The sequence below is a fragment of the Myotis brandtii genome, unplaced genomic scaffold (genome assembly GCF_000412655.1).
Source record: "Myotis brandtii unplaced genomic scaffold, ASM41265v1 scaffold469, whole genome shotgun sequence".
NCBI lineage: Eukaryota > Metazoa > Chordata > Mammalia > Chiroptera > Vespertilionidae > Myotis > Myotis brandtii.
In genome coordinates, this window is record NW_005367911.1 from 227,983 (window position 1) to 236,791 (window position 8,809).

The 8,809-nt window shown below is 50.9% G+C and overlaps 1 pseudogene; it reads right to left on the minus strand.

Moving 5' to 3' along the window:
- Positions 1–5,777: 5,777 nt before the first annotated feature.
- The window catches only part of LOC102254130, a 10,211-nt pseudogene continuing 7,179 nt past the window's right edge, over positions 5,778–8,809 (minus strand).

The window sequence follows — 8,809 nt, forward strand, 5'->3', positions numbered from 1 at the left end:
CATCTTTGTCTTTTTCTCTTCTCTTACTTAAAAAAAAAAAAGATAGCAAAGTGATTCTATCTTTGTTGTTATTTGTTTAATCAGATCTTAGCACGCTCAAAGAGCAGGGTTCACTATGAACACTAATTAATTCTATTTAGTTTTAATTTCCACCCCTGGAGTGCCCCAGCTCTCCCAAAGTGCCTTTCACTCGTCCTCCCTGGTGCTTGGGCGCCAGGAACCCCTCACTTCCCAACCTGATGCGATGAGCTCCACAATGAAGCCGGGGACTGGGGCTCTGTTCAAAATCTTGCTGTGCGCCCTAACCGGTTTGGCTCAGTGGATACAGCGTCGGCCTGCGGACTGAAGGGTCCCGGGTTCGATTCCGGTCAAGGGCATGTACCTTGGTTGCGGGCACATCCCCAGTAGGGAGTGTGCAGGAGGCAGCTGATCGATGTTTCTCTCTCATCGATGTTTCTAACTCTCTATTCCTCACCCTCTCCCATCCTCTCCATAAAAAAATCAATAAAATATATATTTTTTAAAAATCTTGCTGTGTGACAAAGTCTAAGGGGCAAACAAGATTATGTCTTTTCTACTCATGCGTTCATTCACTCAGAGCCTATTCTATGCCAGTCCCCATGCTGGAGTGTGGGGATGGGGCGGAGGGGGTGGAGGTAAAACAGGCATGACCCACACTGGGGGCACCGCCCTGTAAATAACTACAGTGAGAGGAACAAGCGGGCCGACCAGGGTTCGCAGGGGAGAGTCGTGCAGCACAGAGAAGTCCCTTGGGCTGATTCAGAAGGTAGATAACAGGGGACAAGGCATCCACAGATGTGTGCAAAGACCAAGAAGGGGGACGGACACACACCCACATCCTGAGGAGTCTGGGATGCCTGGAGCATAGACAGGATCCCAGGGCTGGGCTGGCCCAGGAGGGGTTTGTTTGAGCCAGGTTGATGGAGCCTCAGATACAGTGCCCCGCCTGCCAGCTCTGTGGCACGGAGGGCTCAGCAAAGGAACGCTGGCCTCTGCCAGCACTTCTGTCTGGGAGAAAGCTGCCCCTCCGATTCTCACCCTGATGCCAGGCAAGGCAGTTCCTCCCCGGATGTCCCAGGTCTCTCTGTTTAGGACCGTGGTCGGCAAACCGCAGCTCGGGAGCCACATGCAGCTCTTTGGCCCCTTGAGTGTGGCTCTTCCACAAAATACCACGTGCGGGCGCGCACGTACAGTGCTATTGAAACTTCATGGCCCATGCGCAGAAGTCAGTATTTTGTGGAAGAGCCGGTATTTGGTGGAAGAGCCACACTCAAGGAGCCAAAGATCCGCATATGGCTCCCGAGCCGCAGTTTGCCGAGCACTGGTAGAATGTTGGGACTTACATCGGGAGTGCTGGAGAGTCTATAACCCCGAGGTCAGATGTGTATTTTGTGCAGGTGACTCTGGCGGCACTGTGGAAGCTGGGCTGCAAAGGGGTGAGGCTAGAGGCAAGGGGGCCAATCAGAGGAGAAGACAGGGGCTGACATGGCAGGGCAGTGGGAATGGAAGGGAGGGCAGGGTTTAGAAGACACTTAGAATCCCAATCCTGTTACCCTCAGTGGCAGGCCGATGGGAGCTGTTCGGCAAAGATATACAAATGGGCGAGGGGAGACCTAACTTCTGGAAGAACCCAGAGCAAAACCTCATGCCACAGTCTGTGAAGGAGAGAAAGTGGCCAGGCCGGCAGCTACTTCGGACATGCTGCTTGAGACTGTGGTCCACCAGGGGTCAGTGGAAGTGAGCCTCAGGGGCCGGGCACGGACCTACAGCTGCCCATCTTGGAACCCAGTGAGGGCATCAGTGAGGGACTTGCCTGGGGCACAAAACTTAAGGGGAGTCCCCAAAACTCAGAAATCAAGATAGATAATATATTTTTATTATTGACAATATCGCATAGCCCCCCTCCTCTACCCAACAGATAGATAATATTTTAATGCAGTATTTTAAGTCAAAATTATTGCAAACATTTACAACAAACAAAATGCAAAAACTTCAGAAAAGATAAGATTTAACCCTCATTATTCAATGCCCTGCCTCATCCTCCTCACCTTAATCCCAGCCTTGGTTCCAATAAAACTTTATTTTAAAAAGCAGACAGCTAGCCTGGGGACTATCGTTTACTGATTTTTTTAACACTGTGTTAAATTTTATTTTTCTTGATGACTGAGTTTTTTGGCAACATGTCACTCCCCTCGCTCTAGACCTGGGCCTGCCCCAGAGGGCCCCTTCCTGGAACACAAACCCCAATGAAAAGACCTCTTGCCTGCAGAGAACATGCTACATGAATTTGGCTTAAGAGCGCTCTGAACCTACGTGTGTTGAGGGCTCCCTGTGGTCAGCAACTCTGAACCAAGGGCCCCAGAGATCCTGGTACCCTGTCGCTTGGAAAACCTGATGGTACCTTGCGCCTGGGAAGAGTTGTGCAAGCTCTCTAAGCTCAGCTGCCTCATCTGTAAAATGAAGAGAAGTCCCAAAATACCTCCACTAGAGAACAATAGAATGTTCATGTGTTGTTTTTCATTTCAAAGAAATCTAAGTCAGCCCAAACCCAGATCTTTCCCACACCGAATGCACCAACCCTATGAGCCCATATCATGTGCTGGGCACTGTCTTGGGGAGATGGAGATAAACAACACGTAAGCAATGTATTCCTAACCCCTGGCCACCACTGCAGTTTACACCCACAGATTAGAAAGAGCTAGATCCAAACACAGGCCAAACTCATTCTGCCGCTGTTTGTTCATTCATTTATTCCTTCAGTAATAGGCAACCACTGGGTACCTGTAGGTGTCAGATGCTGCCAGGCATTGGGTGAATCAGACATGCCCTTGGCCTCAAGACCCTTATAACCTAGTAGAGTCAGACAGACAGAAAAGTAACTGCCATACGAAGTGACGTGAGCTCTTTAGAGATAAAGAAATATGGGAACCAGAGAAGACAATGATTTAGGTGGCGGTGAGGGGAGGTTTTACGGAGCAGGATCTTGAATTCTTTACCAATAGAGTTGTGCCGTACAGATGGACTAGCAGTCTTCGGACAACATTCTTGTCTTAGTTTGTCTGCCGTAACAAAACCACCATAGACTAGGTAGGTGACTTATAAACAACAGAAATTTACATCTCATGGTTCTGGAGGCCGGGAAGGGCAAGATCAAGGTGTCAGCAGATTTGCTGTCTGGTGAGGACCCACTTACTGGTTCATAAATAGCTGCCTTTGACCAAGTCCTTTATGGCAGAAGGGGCAAGGGAGCTCTTGGGGGCTATTTAAAAGGATACTAATCCCATCATGAGGGCAGTGCCCTCGTGACCTTATCACCTCCCAAAGGCCCCACCTAAACACCATCAAATGGGGGATTGGGATTTCAACATGAATTTTGGGGAGACACAAATATTTAGCCCACAGCAGACCTGTATGTGCTAAGGCCGAGCATGAAGGAAGGCAAGATGATTAGAAACGAGGAGAGGCATGGATGGCCGGGCAAGGGAAGCAGTGATGGGAGAAGGAGGTGGTAAGATAAACTTGGCATAGACCAAGAAAAGCCCTGTATGCTGAGATAAAAAATTAGATTTTATTCTGTTGGCAGTGGGAAGCCATTGGAAGTTTTCAGGCAGAAAACGGCATTTTCTGTCTGTTTTTAGGAAGAGAACGCTGGCAGCCACGGAGAGGAGGGATTAAAGCTGGAGGTACCTAGAAATAGAAACGTCAGTGGGGGTATTTTGCAGTGATCCAAGGGAGAAATGGTCAAGACCTGACCAAGACTGTGTGGTGAGGATGGAGAGCAGGAATGGAGTTAAAGAGATTTCTGGTCAGAAGCTATATGACTTGGTGACTAGGTGCCTGGGGCCCAGGGACCCAAAATACCTCCACTATTTAAGCCAGCACTTTCTCCAAAGGCTGGCATGAGGGATGGGCAGGCAAGCACCCCAAAGCCCATCTAGCACAATACACCTGTGTCCTCTCTAAACCAGCTGACATGGTCTGAATCGGAAGAGGGACTGGGGTGGGGAATGATGAGGTTTCAAATCACCATTCACAGGTTATTAAGGCACCGACCACCTACTAGCATTAGGGACCTCTGAGGTTATCCCATTCGGACCAGGAAGTGGATCTGCAGTCGATCATTATGGAGGGGAAGGGGGTGAATGCCCATGCTCCCTACGTACATCATGTCTCCTCCACCCAGAGATGAGAGGAGTTGCCCCCTTAATGCACCGATGTCTTAAGGTGCCCAGTGCTCTCCTGCCTGCTGACTTGGTGCTGGCCTCCTGCAGGCCTCTGCCTTCTAATAGTGAGAGGCCTTGGGAGATGTGTGGGGTGGAAGCCTGAGGGTGTGTCATGAACCTCTGACCTCAGGCCCACCCAGCAGGGTGTACTGTCCCCAGCAGGGTGTGAAGGTCACTTAGGCTTCTGTCCATCCTCGCCGCCTCCTCCTCCCTCTCCTCCCACCTCCACCCAGCCCATGACCAAAACAGTCAGCCTGAGAGGGCTCTCCCAGACGTCACTGGCTAGCCTTTCAAACATGGGAAGAATTCCAAAGCCAAATTCCAAATACCTTACCTCCCACCGTCTCCCACAGCCCCACCAGCTTGCCCACCTCTCCCAGCACAAGGAGCTAGAAACCTGAAGCGCAGAAAATGACATCAGCGGACCTTGGTCAGAGACCTGCGCACCGGGAGGGGAGCTGCTCGGTGGAGGGGGCCAAAGAGCAGGGACCTTAACTGACCCAGCGCTCCGCCGGCATTCCGGCTTCTTTCCCTCCCGGCCCTGGAGCCTCCAAAGCCTTCGCACAGGAAGATCGTGTCTTCCCTGAAGCAGGCAGAACGCTCACCTCTGCTATTAACAGAACATCCGGTAACATTTTAATTGAAAATTAACTCTAATGACTCCGCCAGCTGACCAGGAACACAAGCAAAACCAAGACCAACTGTGATGCTGCAAATAGACACACACATGGTGACAGATGGCGTGAGGGAGCGAGACAAAGGCTGAGGACAAATAACCAGGGGACCCAGGAAACACTCCTGCTCTCAGCTCAAGCATCATGTCTCTGCCTCGCAAGAGACCCCCTTAACACACTCACATCCATCCTTTCCCACCCGCCCCTCTGCCGTCCCCAGCCCTACCCGGGCCCAGCGATCACTGTTCCTTGTTCAGATCAGACTGCTGTCAGCAGGGTTTGTGTGTTTCTTCAATAGGAGGCTGAAGTTTACTTAGCATATACACGGGTCGTGTCTAACATTTGAGAAAATGCTATTTGCATAAAACACCGTAGATTAAAGATACATAGAATTTGCCCTGGCCAGTGTTGCTCACTAGTTAGAGCTTTGGCCAGTGCACCAAAGGGTCTCAGGTTCGATTCCTGGTCAAGAGCATGGACTGGGTTGTGGGGTTCATTCTCCACCCTCGGTAGGGGCGTATTCAGGAAGCAACTAGTCACTGTCTCTCTCACATTGATGTTTCTCTCTCTCTCTCTCTTTCTCTCTCTTGCTTTCGCTCTCGCTCTAGCTCTCTTCCCCTCCTTTCTTCCCTCCTTCCCTTCCACTCTCTGAAAATCAATGGAAAAGATACCCTTGGGTGAGGATTAACAACAACAAAAATACATAGAATTTGTGTTTTAATACAATAATAGGGTCCCAGGATTCAAACAAGGAAGTTTGATTTCAAGTCTGCACTACAGAGTTCCTTGCTCAGCTACAAAGAACTATCGTGGAGGTAAACTCCGTTCATATATTTCTCAAGTCAAATATTCATGAGTCTCACATACAGGGCTTTGCATCTGTAGGAGAAGGTAAATTTCTTCAGCACGTGGACCAATTTCTGAGTCTTCCATTTCAGATTCCTCACCAGTTTCCTGTTCAGAATCAAATTTCTAACTATCGGGTGGTTCGAAGTTACCCAGGTTCTCCTTGCAGACTCTCTATGACCTGCCATATGCTGTATGTGTTCTGCTGCTCCTGCCAATTCTTCATGCTCCTTTTTCAGGCGGGCAGTTTCACTGTCCTTTCGTTCAATTTCTTTTTTTTTTTTTAATATATTTCTTTATTGGTTTCAGAGAGGAAGGGAGAAGGAGAGAGAGATAGAAACATCAATGATGAGAGAGAATCATTGATTGGCTGCCTCCTGCACGCCTCCTACTGGGGATTGAGCCCGCAACCCAGGCATGTGCCCTTGGCCGGAATCGAACCTGGGACCCTTCAGTCCGCAGGCTGACGCTTTATCCACTGAGCCAAGCCAGGGCCATTCAATTTTGTTATGAAGTTTCGCCTTTTCCTTCAGTGCTTCACAGACCGCCTCCCTCCGTTTCTCTCCACTTCTTTCCAAGATGGAGACGGTGGATTTTCTGTAACCATAAGACCAAAAGCTTCTTGGGCATCTCCTCCAAGATCTTTGTTTCCACTATGTTCTGGGACGATAATAACTCCAGAGCTGGAAGTCTGAGCTGTGAACGGGTCATTCCCATGTCTCCTTTTGGACAAGCCCTCAACCAACTCATTTTCTCTTCCCACAAGAGACCCGGCTGTGGGAGGCCGGATCCTCTTCAGAGTTCTTCTTGGGACAGGACTATCCACGTGTCTTTGGGTCCCTTTTTGTTTCTGCTTCATACCGGGACTCGTTGTGCATGGCAAGGCCGTGGATCATGGGAGGGCCGATTCCAGTGGGAGGGAGTGAAGTGGCTGATCTGGCCGCCCCATGCACCCTCCTCCTCCATCCCACCCCCTCACATGCACCTCCTGCCACCGCTCTCACCCGCTGGAGGGAACCTGGCACAAGACCCCCAGCCCGCCCGCTGAGGTCCTCACCTCCCCAGTCAGCAGATTCATATACAGATACTTTTTTAAAAATTGATTTCAGAGAGGAAGGGAGAGGGAGAAGGAGATAGAAACATCAATGATGAGAGAGATTCAATGATCAGCTGCCTCCTGGACACCCCCTACTGGGGGTCGAGCCCGCAACCCAGGCAGGTGCCCTTGACTGGACTCGAACTCAGGACCCTTCCGTCCGCAGGCCAACACACTATCCACTGAGCCACACCAGCCAGGCTCAGTCAGCAGATTTTAATGTTGTGAATCCAGAGGGTGACCCGAGACTGCCCTTCGCTCCACACAGGCACGCAGCAGGGTGCAGAAGAGCCTGAGGAGCCACGAGAAACAAACATGGTGACATTCGTTTACTGGAATATTTGGCAGGAGGAACCTTTGTTCTCACATAAAACCTGGGACCCTTCAGTCCGCAGGCTGATAGATTAGGAGGGAGAAAGTGACACGTGCGCATATTTTAAAATAAAACATTATTCTTCAAATCATGTGGGCCAACTACAATGTGGTACCCAGGATCAGATCCTGGGACAGAAAAAGGACATGCATGGAAAAACCGGTGGCATACAAACAGACGGGAGGCCAATTATCAGTAAGGCACAATGTTAATTCCGCAGTTTTGACTAAATTACGTTGGTTACACAAGATGTTAACACGAGAGAAAACTGGGTAAAGGGTATACAGGAACTTTTACTACCCTTGCAACTTTTCTATAAATATAAAATTATTCCAAAATAAAGAGTTTATTTTTAAAAAGTCATGTGGTTACTCTGGTTTTTCTCCTTCTACTTCCCCACCACCACCACCATTCCCAGCAGCACAAGTTCCCATCGCCCCACCAGAATGGCAACCGCTAGAAGCCCACAAGGATGGGCTGGGACCAGCGGCAGGATGTGTGGTCATGGGCAGGTCTGAGCCAGCTCCAACACCAGGGAATCAGCCTGCAGAACCACAGACAGACCAGAGCCCCGGAATTCCAGACCATTCCAGATCTCCAGGTCATTTGTTCATTTCCTAAGTGTTTATCACAGCATGTGCCAAGCACGGAGCTAGGCTGCTGTGAGAACAGGAATGTGGACGAAGAGGACTGTGGATACAAAGATGAGTAAGGCCCAGAGAAACACACAATCGCCCCCCTTAAGGAAGCAGTGAGGGAACCAGATGTGCTCCACACACAGTGACAACACCCGGCAGTGACTGGAAGGCAGGGGTAGGCACAAAGCCTGCTGGGGTGATCAGGGAAGGCTTCACGGAGGCGGCAATATCAGCTCCTGCAACTGTAGTCTAGGTGCTCCCCGTGACCCAAAGACAGCCACGCCCGAGCCTCTGGCTCAGGCAGCTGGAAAGAGGAGCCAAGACATAGGGTGTTGCTCTGCAAATATCAAGTGCTGTAATCACCATAAAATCATCATCATCATCATCATCACCACCATCAGACTCTGATGGCCCAGTGGGAGGTCCAGGCCCTGAAGAGGCCCCCAGTGAGGAGAGAACAGGCAAGGAGGAGGCCATCCCTACAGCCAGCGGGGCCACTTTGGGACGCAGGGGCATGTTGACACAGCTGGGAAGAAAGTCCTCCTCTGCCTCATTAATCACCTCTGCACAGGAGCTCTGAGGGAGGGGCACCCCAGGGGCCCTGGGCTGGTTCTCACAGGGGCTCCTGGGGGGCAGGGGGACAGGGGGCCTGGCCTCAAGCCCAGAACCAGGGGGAGGTTTGAAGAGGCCGGGATGGCATGGAGTGAGGCTGCCAGGCCCCAGGGACCCCCAGGCCAGGGGATTTCCCAGCCAGGATGTTTGTCTGAAGAGCAGCAATCTTCCTGCCCGGAGGCTAAAGCCACTTCCAGCCTTCGGCGGGTAACCCCCTCACAGGCAGGTCCCAGGGGAGGCTTTTTTTTCCTTCTCATTTGGCCAAACCAATGTCAGCTGCTTGCCATGCGGTTCCTGACCCTGCGGGGGGGGGGGGGGGGGGGGGG